The sequence below is a fragment of the Rutidosis leptorrhynchoides genome, chromosome 2 (assembly GCF_046630445.1).
Source record: "Rutidosis leptorrhynchoides isolate AG116_Rl617_1_P2 chromosome 2, CSIRO_AGI_Rlap_v1, whole genome shotgun sequence".
In the NCBI taxonomy this organism is placed as follows: Eukaryota; Viridiplantae; Streptophyta; class Magnoliopsida; order Asterales; family Asteraceae; genus Rutidosis; species Rutidosis leptorrhynchoides.
This window is the reverse complement of record NC_092334.1, coordinates 543,040,625-543,055,044: the sequence shown is the minus strand read 5'-3', so window position 1 is coordinate 543,055,044 and position 14,420 is coordinate 543,040,625.

The following is a 14,420-nucleotide window of genomic DNA, read 5'->3' as shown; positions in this document are numbered from 1 at the left end:
GCAGATACGCCAATTTTTGGGTTTAGCCGGTTATTATAGAAGGTTTATTCAAGATTTTTCCCGAATAGCTAAGCCGTTAACAGCGTTAACGCAAAAAGGGAAGAAATATGAATGGACTTCTGAGCAGGAGAGTGCATTTCAATTACTGAAAAAGAAGTTGACTACGGCGCCTATTTTATCGTTACCAGAAGGGAACGATGATTTCGAAATATATTGTGACGCTTCGCGACAAGGTTTTGGTTGCGTTCTTATGCAACGGAAGAAAGTTATTGCATACGCATCCCGACAATTAAAGATTCACGAGCGGAATTATACGACGCATGATCTAGAATTGGGAGCAGTTGTGTTTGCATTGAAGATATGGAGACACTACTTGTATGGGGTTAAATGCACTGTGTTTACTGATCATAAAAGCCTTCAACATATTTTCGATCAAAAACAGCTGAACATGAGGCAACGTAGGTGGGTTGAGTTAATAAATGACTATGATTGTGAAATTCGTTATCATCCCGGGAAAGCAAACGTGGTGGCCGACGCTCTAAGCAGAAAGGAACGAGAACCAATTCGAGTACGAGCGATGAACATAAAAATTCGCATGAATCTCAACTCACAAATCAAAGAAGTTCAACGAGAAGCACTTACTAAAGAAAATATAGGAAATGAAATAATGAAGAAGTATGAGAAGCAACTCGTTATGCGGGAAGATGGAATTCGATATTTTGCAAATCGTATTTGGGTACCAAAGTTGGGTGGATTAAGGAAGTTGATATTGAACGAGGCACATAAGACAAGATACTCGATACATCCCGGAGTCGGAAAGATGTATCAAGATCTTAAGACCCATTATTGGTGGCCTAATTTAAAGACAGACGTTGCAACATATGTTGGGGAATGTTTAACTTGTTCCAAAGTCAAAGCTGAACACCAAAAGCCGTCAGGGTTACTTCAACAACCAGAAATCCCAGAATGGAAATGGGATGGTATTACCATGGATTTCATCACGAAGTTACCAAAGACTGCCTGGGGATACGACACCATTTGGGTGATTGTTGATCGTCTCACCAAGTCTGCACATTTCTTGCCTATAAAGGAAACGGATAGAATGGAGAAACTATTACGATTGTATATAAAGGAAATTGTTTCAAGGCATGGAATACCTATTTCCATTATATCTGATCGTGATAGTAGATTTACCTCAAAGTTCTGGCAATCACTACAGGAGGCCCTAGGAACTCGTTTGGATATGAGCACCGCATATCATCCGCAAACTGACGGGCAGAGTGAAAGAACAATTCAGACTCTTGAAGACATGCTAAGGGCATGTGTGATCGATTTTGGAAACGGATGGGATAAGTATTTACCGTTAGCAGAATTCTCGTATAATAATAGTTATCATGCGAGCATTAAAGCTGCGCCATTTGAAGCACTGTATGGGAGGAAGTGTAGATCTCCTATCTGTTGGAATGAAGTAGGAGATCGACAATTAACTGGTCCCGAGATCATACATGAAACTACTGAAAAGATAGTACAAATTAAGGAGAGATTGAAAACAGCCCGTAGTCGCCAAAAGAGCTACGCTGATGTTCGAAGGAAACCATTAGAGTTTCAGATCGGTGACATGGTTATGTTAAAGGTATCACCATGGAAAGGTGTAATACGTTTTGGCAAAAGGGGTAAACTGAACCCAAGGTACGTAGGCCCGTTCAAGATCATCGAACGCATTGGACCGGTAGCTTATCGACTCGAGTTACCGCAACAACTCGCCGGAGTACATAATACTTTTCACGTCTCAAACCTTAAGAAGTGTCTTGCAAAGGAAGACCTCACCATTCCTCTTGAAGAAATCCATGTCGACGAGAAACTACAATTCATCGAAGAACCAATCGAAATCATGGATCGTGAAGTTAAACGGCTCAAGCAGAGCAACATACCGATCGTTAAGGTTCGTTGGAATGCTCGAAGAGGTCCTGAGTTTACTTGGGAACGAGAGGATCAAATGAAACAAAAGTATCCACACTTGTTTCCCGATGACGCAAAATAGGTACAATTTTAAAATTTCGGGACGAAATTTATTTAACGGGTAGGTACTGTAATGACTCGCATTTTTTTGATCGTTCTATACTTATAAGATTAATATTTACATAAATTAAACCTTACCAACATGATAAGCAATCCAAATTGTTGAGACTTATGTTTTCGAAAAGAGATTTACACAACGTTTGACCGTCTAGTTTGACCGATGATATCACGAACTATACAATATATGATAATTATACGTTTGTGTATATATATGTATATATACATATTTAACATGATCTAAGAATGTTTTAATATCTCATTTTGTATTAATAACAATAAGTTATAAGTATATTTTGAAACTACTAACTTAAGTTTTCAAAACGATAACCATACGTAACGTTATTTGACATTAATACTTATGACTTATAATGTTTATACATATATCGTATAAGTAATGTATTTAATCACTTTTAATAACTTAAATACATAAAACAATATAAGTGTATTTACAAAAGATAGCTATATTTGAATCCTCGTTCCGTTTTCTCAAAGATTTCTATACGTATACCTAGGGTATATGTACCCGTATCATACGCAGCTTCTAGATGTATTTACTATTGGTATATACCAATAAAAATCTGCTCCTTAGCAGCCTTAAATGATTAAGAAACATGTGGAACCAACCATTTGTCAAGTAGCATGAATTATTTAGCAAGAAAACAAAGTTAGGTATCTTTTTTTTCCTTTATAACCTAAAAACGTTTTTATGCATGCACACCATTTCTTCACCCCATTTTCTCATACTTACACTTCCATTTCTCTCTTAAAATACTCTTAACATCATACTTGATCATCTCCAAGCATTTTCCCCATGAATTAGCTTCAAAAACCTTACTTAAACACCATAAGAAAACCATACAAAAACACTTCAAGAAATCCTTCCAAGAACACAAACTTACTTCCAATCTTTCATCCAATTCCATCACCCTTTTGGTTCTAGGTTTTTACTCCTCTTTTACAGCAACCTTGTCCAAGGAACTTGAGGTAGAATCTATGTTTATAACCTTATTCGATTCATATATATATATAGCTATCATATTTTGTGGTATACAATTTTAACAACAAGAACATAGTTTGAAAGTTTTCAAACTTGTTTGCAAACTAAATAGATCCTTCTAACTTAACTTTTAAAATACTTCAAGACCTGTAATATAACTTAAATATATGCTAATTTAACAAGGTATAACTTGGTTTTTCAAAGAATATCTTAAAAACTGTTTTTACGACGTCGGAGTGTCACCGGGGACTGTTTTGGGTTGGATAATTAAAAACCATCTTAAACTTTGAATTGGAGGTTTATGTTCTGGAAAAATGATTTTTACTATGAATATGATAACACATAAAAATTTCATGATTTAATTCAAAGTATAAGTATTTTTAGAAAAATAACCATTTAAGGTTGTTTACATAAAGGAAAATGTTTAACTTCATAAGTTTCACTAAAGTTTCACCTATTCCGTGTGATTTTGAATATAAACTAAGGTATTTACAGTTCATAGTCTTAAAGAGGGACTCGATCCAAGGAGATGGCAAGTTGAATCAACGAAAACGGAGTTGTAACGAAGAAACTATGACCGAAACAAAATTGGTTATCCAAGACTAGTTTAACTTCGGGATTAATTGGGAAAAATTAAATAAAATCACATCTTTCTAAGATAACATGATATTTTATATATATGTACTTATAATTCAATTTTATATGGTTCAGGATCACCCGTAAACAACACGAGAAGATTAATCATAAGATCCCATGATTGTACGCAACACGTCATTTGACAACACCGGTACTTTATGTACGCAACACGTCATTTGACAACACCGGTACCGTGGGTCAAGATTAATCTCGACCAATACATATACGATGGGGTTTTATTTATTTCGTTGGGGGTTTTATTTATTTCATTGCGGGTATATTAAACATCTAAAAATGAACCATTAAAATTGAGTTACTAACAACGAACTGCTAACTACGGACTAAGGAATTATTCAAAGTATCAAAAGTATAACAAGTATATATATGTGACGTTTGTTTAAAAAGAAAAGGTATTGATATATTATATATGGATAGGTTCGTGATATCAACCGGAGACCAAGTCAAATTATATATATCTTCAAGACAACAGTGAGTATATAGTCCCATTTTTAAACTCTAAGTATTTCGGGATGAGAATACATGTATTTTATGTTTTACGTTATGGACACAAGTAACTGAAAAATATATTTTACGTTGAGTTGTACCACTGGCATACTTCCCTGTAGCTTGGTAACTGTTATTTACAGCGGTATTGTAAACGCGAATCCTGTTGATAGATCTATCGGGCCTGACAACCCCAACCGGACTGGACGACCAGTATTCAACGGTTGCACAGTACTTCGTTTCGTGACTACACTTGGTACGGTGTAGTAAGATTTCATAATAAAGGGAATATGCGACGTGATTAAATGTTAAGTATGGTTACCAAGTGCTCAACCACTTAGAATATTTTTATTAAAATGTTTATATATGAAATCTTGTGGTCTATATATATATATATATTGCTGCCGGCATTAAACCTATATCTCACCAACTTTATGTTGACGTTTTAAACATGTCTATTCTCAGGTGATAACTAAAAGCTTCCGCTGCAACATGTTGAACTTAAGCAAGATCTTGAGTATGTATATTTGTGTCAAAAATAAAACTGCATATCCGAGGAATTGTAATGTAAAATATGCTAGAAATCGTATTGTTATCATCACATGTAAAGTTTGTAAGTCTAAGATTATCGCTAAACGATAATCATCTTTATATTGTCTAAAGCTTGTATTATCATAAGAGTTATGGTTTGTAATGTAAAAAAAATGCAGTTGTTCTTTTAAAAATATCGCATATAGAGGTCAATACCTCGCAATGAAATCATACGTTATCTAACACGTTCTTATGGTTAAGGACGGGTTATGACAGACATGGTGTCTAGGAATCTTCGGTCAAGCTTGTAGGTGTCAAGCTTGGATGGTTCTTCCATTAGTCTTCCAGGATAAGGTACATGAACTGGATTTGAGCGGGCATCTTCTGAGTATTTGTTGATTTGTTCTTGAGCCTAGCTGACCTCCTTCTTGGTTCTTCCTTTGGGATTATGGAATCCATTTGCTTAGCTTCTTCTATGTGGGGATTTTGGATAGTATTATTTGGTAATCTTCCTTGTGGTCGGGTTTTAAGGCGTTGTGAAACTGTCCGAGCTGCGTTTCTAGACTTTTGAGCAGAGCCAATTGGTTTCGCATGAGTATCTCTGTCTGGTCTTGTCTAGACACGGTTCTCTGATTTAGCTGTTGTTGTCCTTGAATGAACTGAGTCAACTGATCATCAGTCCCAAGAGCAGGATTAGCTACTGATGTTGCTCTAATTATACATGTTTATCTCTCAATATCTCCCTCACTTTGCTCGGTTTTGATGATTATGGAGCCTATTTGATATGCTTATGAGCAAAATGGTAATTTGGGGGTTAAAAGCTTGATTTGGTTTAAAATTGACCAAGTATTGATCAAAAGTGGCAAAGGAAATGGAAAGTGCAGAAATCAGCTCCAAAAGCGCCCCTCCTTCATTAAGAGCGCCGCTCCTATTGAGCAAAAGTGCCGCTCCTCACATCAAAAGCGACGTTCTTGTACACATTTTGGCACCAATTTCCACCAGTAGCCAGAAGCGCTGTTCCTTATTGCCAACAGCGCCGCTCCTTGCCACAAAAAGTGAGGCTCCTGAAGATAGCCAAAAGCGGCGCTCCTGTCGCTGTTCAGCCCAGAATTTTCAGCACTATAAAAGGAACGAGATGAGACTATTTTCAAGAGAGCTGCAATTCTAAGTCCAATTTTCACCTACAAAACCCTAATTTCATCATCCATTGGAGTTTGAGGGTGGATTGAAGGAAGCTAGCTCAAGATCCATCATAGTTTTAGCTCTAGATCTTCATCTCTTTGTATTTGGGTTGTAATCTCCACCTTACTTTATCTATTTTGAATCAATTGGTTGTAATAACTTAAGATGATGTTAATTTGTGTTTCTATGCTTATTATTAGTGTAATCTTAGCCATGATTGGCTAAATCAATTGTGTTTGCTTATCTATGAATCTCTAATGCTAAGATTTGCCCTATAATCAATTGAATGATGTTGTTTGAATGAAATACATGATCAAGTGTTATTTTGTTAGTTATAGATCCATTGCTATGTATTTGTTTTAAGCTTTACTTTGATTACATAGGTTGAGTAGCTCTCTTAGTGATTTGAGAAGTGAATCAATTTATGCTTCAACACCTTGTGTGATCTAGACAACTAGATTAGGGATTTCAAGTGATTGTTTTTTTAATCTAAGTTGGTTTTTAATTGACCTTTAGTCAACATAGTGGTGTTCGATTATCTTAAGTGATTTCGATAGTTGAAGGGTTCGAAGTGATTTCAACCCGAGCATAATCTCAATAACCAATCATGCTTAACTTGATCTTAGAATGCAATGCTTATGTGAGTTCTCAAAGTGTAATTTGATTAAGGTTTGGTAGTAATGCTAAACATTCAATAGTTCAACAACTAATGCGATAGCAATTTGGGTAAAACGGGGCAATCTAAGCATAGAGAGGATTAGGTAAGTGAACACTGCTTAGTTAATTGAATTTAGTTCTTAATATTTCGTTACTTGCTACTTGCTACTAGTTTTAATTGTTAAGTTTAAGTTTGTTTAATTATGCACGTCTTACTTGTTAATCAAAATCAATCAAAACCCCCCAATCAAACAAACCCCTAGGACAATTAATAGTTTCAATTATTCAACTTGCATCGCTCTCTTGGGACGAACTTGAAAAGAATACTTACATAACAAGTGCTATAATAACCGGGTTCTAAGTGCTCGTTAGTTGTGTGTGCTTATTTGTAGTGTTTGATTCTTGTATAAATTTTGAGGGTAATTGATGTATTATTCCACACGTATCAGCTACTTTCGTAATTTTGGTGGTTGGAGAGTTTTCCTCAGCTGGTGGTTCAGTGAGTGGAAGTGGTTAATCGTAGGTCAATTGAAGTTGTTGTGGTGGATAAGGTGGGTAACGATAGCGAAAAGGTTGGTTATTTCTTTGAAATTGGTTAACTCTAGATTGTTGATTGAATCCGGGATTTGGTTGATGAGCAGGGTATTGAACGTAACAGACTGAACCATCGGGATTCTCGTACTCAACTTGATATTCTTCTATGGGTTGCGGGTTGGTACAGTTGGTACATGATTGAGCCTGGTTAACCTGCTGCGGTTGCATCTTCAATTCTCCAAGTTGTTTGGCAAGAGACTCCATCTTGTCTGTGAGGGATCCGATGGCCTCCGTTTGATTATTAAGTGCGGAGAGTGGAGCAGATGATAAAGTTGTTTCACCACTGTTCCAGTCATGATGATGCATTGTCATGTTTTCGAGCAACTCCCATGCTTCATCTGCTGTTTGGTTCATCAGATTTCCTTGAGCTGATGCATTGATCGTCGTCCTATGATTTACTGTAAAACCAATATAGAAGGTATAGATTTGAGCTGAACGTTCTAGCTGGTGATTAGGGCATTTCTTCAGCAGGGTTTTCAATCGCTCCCATGCGGTGTAAAGAGATTCATCATAACTTTGCTTAAAGTTAATGATGTCATTCTTGAGCTTGGTTTGTTTAGAAGGAGGTAAATATTTGGTTAGGAATTTAGTTGCCATCTCCGTCCAAGACGTGATGAAATCTTTTTCCAATCCTTCAAACCATGTTTGCGCATAATGAGTGAGAGAGTAGGGGAACAAGTATAGCTGGACTATATCTTGTCCTATCCCTGGCTGTTTGTAGGAGTTTGAAAGAGATATGAATTTATCAAGGTGAGAGTTAGGATCGTCATTTGGTAATCCATGAAACTGACAGCCATTTTGGATGAGCTATATAATATGATGTTTTAACTCGAACGAGTGTCCTTGGATCTCTGGGAATCTGATCGGTCCTCCTCGACCTTCAATCGAGGGTTTGGTATTTTCTGCTAGAGTAACGTGTAATGCCATTCGGTTTCTGATTCGTTCTTCCTTGTGTACTTTAGATATTATTGCGTCTGGATCAGGTACGAATAACAACGGCCCTGGTCTAGATCGGGTATGAGTCATACACTGAGTATGCCCTTTGTTTTTAAATATTAAGTAGATATTCTAAGTTCCTAATTTAGTCTAAAGTAATTCTAATCTAAGGTAATCTAAGGTAACCTAAGGTAATTATCCTAAGTTTTAATATGTTTTTGGTTCTTGCTACTGATTCCCTGGTATTTCGATAAAGCTTCGTAAACTATTAAACAAACCAAGTGGCCAGATCGACTACGGAGAGGCAGGATCCTTTTGGTCCTAATATAATTGGCGACTGTTCGGAAAATCCAACAACCAAGATCGTGTATAATTGTCTTTCTTAGACACCACTCAAAGATTACAAATAGGTTTGATAGAAGCAGTATTGTCTGATACCAGTTCCCCGGCAGCGGCGCTAAAAACTTTATCTCCCTCTTGATATGACCAAAACGGACGATTTTATTTATGCGGTTTCGTTAGGTCGCAAGATATCAGAATTAGCTATCAGGAGGGGAGCAATAGTTTTAAATTTATATTTAGCGGTGCCTAAATCGTACTACTCCTTATTATGGCGAGTAAGGGAAGTATGACCTAGGGTCAAATTTTTAAGAAATCAGTAGAATCGAACCTATTTAACTTAAGATAATCCTAAAGTAGAGGAGTAGTTGTAAATTACTTAATTTGGATTTTCTAGTTTATAAGATAAAATAAAGTAAATGGGATAAAATTTGTAATTCAGATAAGGTTAAAGCAAGTGCATACTATGATTTCATTAGTTACTTTGCCGAGATTATGGAATGCTGGCTCATGAATAGGTATTGACCTTGTATTTATTACACTGGTCCTACCGCCCCTGTCATAAGACATGTCAATGGGTAATGCGTTAGGCTTGAAGATTCTGAATAGATAGCAACGTCCCGTACCCCGACGCCCGTGCAGCTTGACTACAGGCATACACGTTCAGACGGCTCATCCAATTGAGCGACTCGGTTAGGTGACGTATTAACATTCCACAAAGGTATAAACTTTCTTAAGCATAATGAAGTACAAGTTATTCCATATCCGAGAGACGTGATGTTTGTTGATGCTTTCGTTAATGATTGGTTTTAAAAGATAGTTAGCCCTTAAAAAGAGTTTAACCATAAAGAACACCATAGCTAAGTTGGTGTGACTTCCATGAACACGTTCGGTTATCCTAACGGTCTAATCTTTTTGAGTTTAAACAAACAGTTAATTAATTAACTATGAATCCCTCAAGCGGGGTGCAATGCTTGAGACCGCGATATGGTGAAGTGTACTAATCAGCACTGATCGGGTTCCATGGCCTTACTTAGCAGAGGTACAGCTTACAACAACTGTTGTGCTTCAGCATGCATGTACAAAGTTAATATGCTTGGTGACTACACTAGCATGGTCTAGGACCGACAATGTACTATGGGGCTAGTTAGATGTTTCACTACAAAAGAGTCCTCAGTTGGAATCCAAAGCTCGGTGGACTTACTACAACAGGTGTGCCTCAGTCAAGCTTGCATTGTATCCGATATAATTCTCTTACCAAGGGGTGACACAGAAAGTGTACTCTGAATCGGGGTTCACGACTTCCCAATAACAGAGCCAATAACTACGTTCTATTAGTTGGAAAAGCGATTGAGTTTAAAGCATAATCGGACAGCATCTCAACAACATACACAAACCATAATATCAATTCGGCATTATAATTAACTACATCATAGCATACACTAAATATAACTACTCGCTAATCATGGTAACAATATCATAAATCATAATAATGGAAGACATTATATAAAGACAAATGATAGAAGTACCAGTAGATTAAACGAGTTCCAAAAATACAAAAGTGACAACTTCAAACTCTTGACCACTCCTAATACAATCTTCGGCGTTCTTCTCCGGGTACTAATTTTCCCGCTCGGAGTGGATTTGAAGACCTTGAAAGTATGACTAAGTATTGTAAAAAGAGAGAGAGAGAGAGAGAAGTGAATTGAAGGGTGTGGAAAAATTGATGACAAATGTGTGACGACCCGGAAAATTTTGACTTATTTTAAACCGAATTCTCTATAAGATTTGATATTTTCGACACGATAAGCAAAGTCTGTAATGTTGAATATCAAAATTTTTGAAATGTTTTCATAACATTCATTTACCCTTCGAATGTTCTCGACGATTCACCAACAATTATGTATAAATAGATACGTATATATATATATATATATATATATATATATATATATATATATATATATATATATATATATATATATATATATATATATATATATATATATATATATATATATATATATATATATAGAGATATATATTATAACTTGAAAACTTTAACAAAGTATTAAATGTATAATATGGTACATTAAACTTATTGGTTTCAATATCTATTTAATATATTTAACTACGGAATTAAAAATGCTAAACGATTGAATTAAAAGATATTTATCAAATTCCAAAAGGATTGTGTTATTGTTACTGGTCTCTGTTGTAAGGTCAACTTTGATTTAAGAAATCTTTTCTTTTTAACGGTATTCGGAATAAATGGTAAAGTAATCTACAAGTGAGAACAAAGTGTCAAATAACGGAAATTAGACAAAGGTTAGTGGAGATTCATGCTTATTTTACAATGCATGCTTTAAATCAATTTCCTCATATCTTTTGATGTGTTAATTATTTAGCTTTCATAATATTTAATAGTGAGAACATGGAGTGTAAATAATCTAGATGCTGGATGTCGACAACATAAGCAAGTTAAATTGTTGCACTAAAATGATTTCATACATTTAATTATACATTGGACCATACCCTGCGATACACGAGCAAACTGTAATTTAAAACCTAAATCTCGTTATGCTTTATATATTATATGATAATACTTTATTAAAACGTTTTATATTTTCTATTATTATAGCCTTTTAATAAAATGAGTTATAATATAATTAGTTTTGGAAAAACTAAATTTTGTAATATTTCTCTGATTTAGTTTCAAACGAACGAAAACGTTTTTCAATCAAAAAGAACTGTATTATTAAAACATTTTATTTATAAAAGTAATTTGTACATATATATAAAATTAGAAAACTTAAATTAAAAATGTTAAATTTACAAGTATATATATATATATATATATAAAACGTACAAACTTATATTATAAAACGATAATATATATTACAACGATTCAAAAATATAATGTTGGAAAATATTTATATTATATATATATATATATATATATATATATATATATATATATATATATATATATATATATATATTACTTAAGTATAAAACGTTTTGAATATAGATAAGAACACAATATAAATTTTCTTGTAATATATATATATATATATATATATATATATATATATATATATATATATATATATATATGTGTAAAGTTTTTAAATAAATAATATTATTATATTAATAACGAGAAGCAGAAACATATTTTAAAACTTTAAGATTAGTAAAAATGTCATTTCTTTTTATTTTTAGATATTATAGAATTTATATATAAAGTTTGGAGTTTTACGCCTTCTTTAAAGTGTATACAATTCTATAAATGTATAGAACCACTTTTAACGACTCGTTTCTCATCTGACATGACAAGGATAAAGATTTTAACGTTATCCTAAATTTTGGAATTTTTCTAATACTTTTTGACAATTATTAATGTTAACGGTCCGTAATTTAATTGGATATAAATATATATAATATAATAAAACTATCGGCAGCAAGAGAACAAACGAAGGTGAGCTGGTCAGGCAGGCCATGCGATCGCATGGAAATTATACTGAAAGCCCATGCGATCGCATGGGCATCAGATTCAGAAAATCTCTATAAAGCTCGACGAATTCAGTTTTAATCACACACACATACTTATATCCATCTAATACTCCGTATTTAATTATTATTATTATTTATAATATTATTATTATTAATAATATTAAGATTATTAATATTAATCATATTATTATTAGTATTGTTATTATTAAGTATTTTACATAAAATACTACGACGAGTTTATGAGCGAGTTATTTCAAAATAAGTTTTCAAAAGGGTAGAGCTAAGGAAATTATGGGTTATAGCTATGGAGGTATGGGTATTGTTCGGGGGTATTGTTCGTGTGGTCAAACCAGTGTTTATTATTTCTGTTGCGTTCGCATAACTTTCCTGCAATATTGAATCACAATATTGATACGTGAGTGATGATTCCATTTTCAATTATTATTACAAGTTTCATTAGTATTATTATTATTGTTACCACCATTATTATTATCATTAGTATTATTATCATTATTATTATTATTAGTATCATTATCATTATAACTAGTATTATTATCATCGAAGTATTATTATTATTATTATTATTATTATTATTATTATTATTATTATTATTATTATTATTATTATTATTATTATTATTATTATTATTATTATTATTATTATTATTATTAAAATTATCATTATTAGTATGATTATGGCTATATGATTATAATATAAAAGTGGACTAAAGTTACTAAATAAGATTATTATGAAATAATAAATATAAGTATCATGATTTAGTTAAAATATTGTTAAGGTTATGAATTAGATGAAAATATCATTATTATTAAAATTATCACTTTTATTAAAATTATCATTTTTAATAGAATTATCATTTTTATTATAAATTATTATTATTATCATTATTATGATTATCATTGTTATTAGTAAGTATTATTATTAAGATAAGTTATTATTAATATTAAAATATTATTATTATTATTATTATTATTATTATTATTATTATTATTATTATTATTAAAAGCATCGTTATTATGAAAATTATAACTTTTATTAAAAATTATCATTTTGATTAATAAAATTATCATTATTTTTATAATTAGTATTATCATTAAGATTATCACTAAAATTATCAATTTTATTAAAATTACCATTATTATCATTGTTATTAAAAATTATCATTATTATTATCACTCAACATTATTAGTATTATTATGATTACAAATATAAAGTTTATAAATACAAATATTATTATAAAAATGATTAAGTTACAATTCAAAATAAATTATTAATATTATTATTATCAATATTTATATTTTAAAAAACAAATAATATTTATATAAAAATATATTTATTACATATGTCATAACTATATAAATATCACATACCATTTTGCATAATATTAACTAGGTTATACATCTTATATAAACATTTTATTTAAATGTTGATATTAAAACATTATATAAGAATTCTAAACATTAACATATAATATTATAATAAAAGACATATATGATTTACTTTAATAAAAGTCTAATATATAAATATTAATTATTTATTTAAAATAGACAAAATAACCATATTTAAGTTATTTATTAATACGAATCATTAAATATAACAAGTATATTAATAATATTAATATATAAACTTGTTATATGTTTTAATATATATATATATATAACTGATATAGGTTCGTGAATCTGAGGCCAACCCTGCACTTGTTCAGTGCCGTCATATGCATAATTACTATGAAATACAGTATCGTGAGTTTCATTACTCCTTTTTTAATATATATTTTTTAGGACTGAGAATACATGCGCCGCTTTTATAAATATTTTACAAAATATACACAAGTACTTGAAACTACATTCTATGGTTGGATTACTATACCGAATATCGCCCCTTTTAACTTGGTAACCTTAGAATTAGGGAAATGGCCCCTAATTGACGCGAATCCTAAAGGTAGATATACAGGGAACTAATCAGCCCCAGTTAAAGAAATTTGAACTGCTTTAGTACTTCGATTTAATTGGTGATTACGATAGCCGGTATATAGCATACTTGCGAGTATGCGGGGGATATTCTATATGCATTATGTTAATGTCGGTTACCAGGTGTTCATCATACGAATGATTTTTATACAGATAGCTATATTCCTGTATGACGTTTATGAAAATAAAAAATGAAATCTTGTGGTCTATTAAAATTATGAAAATGATGGATTATGATAAATTAATGAACTCACCAACCTTTTGGTTGACACTTTTAAGCATGTTTATTCTCAGGTATGAAAGAAATCTTCCGCTGTGCATTTGCTCATTTTAAAGATATTACTTGGAGTCATTCATGGCATATCTCAAAAGACGTTGCATTCAAGTCATTTGAGTTCAAAAAGATTGATATTAAGTAAATGACAGATTAGTCATTTATATTGAGAAACATAGTTATATCATTG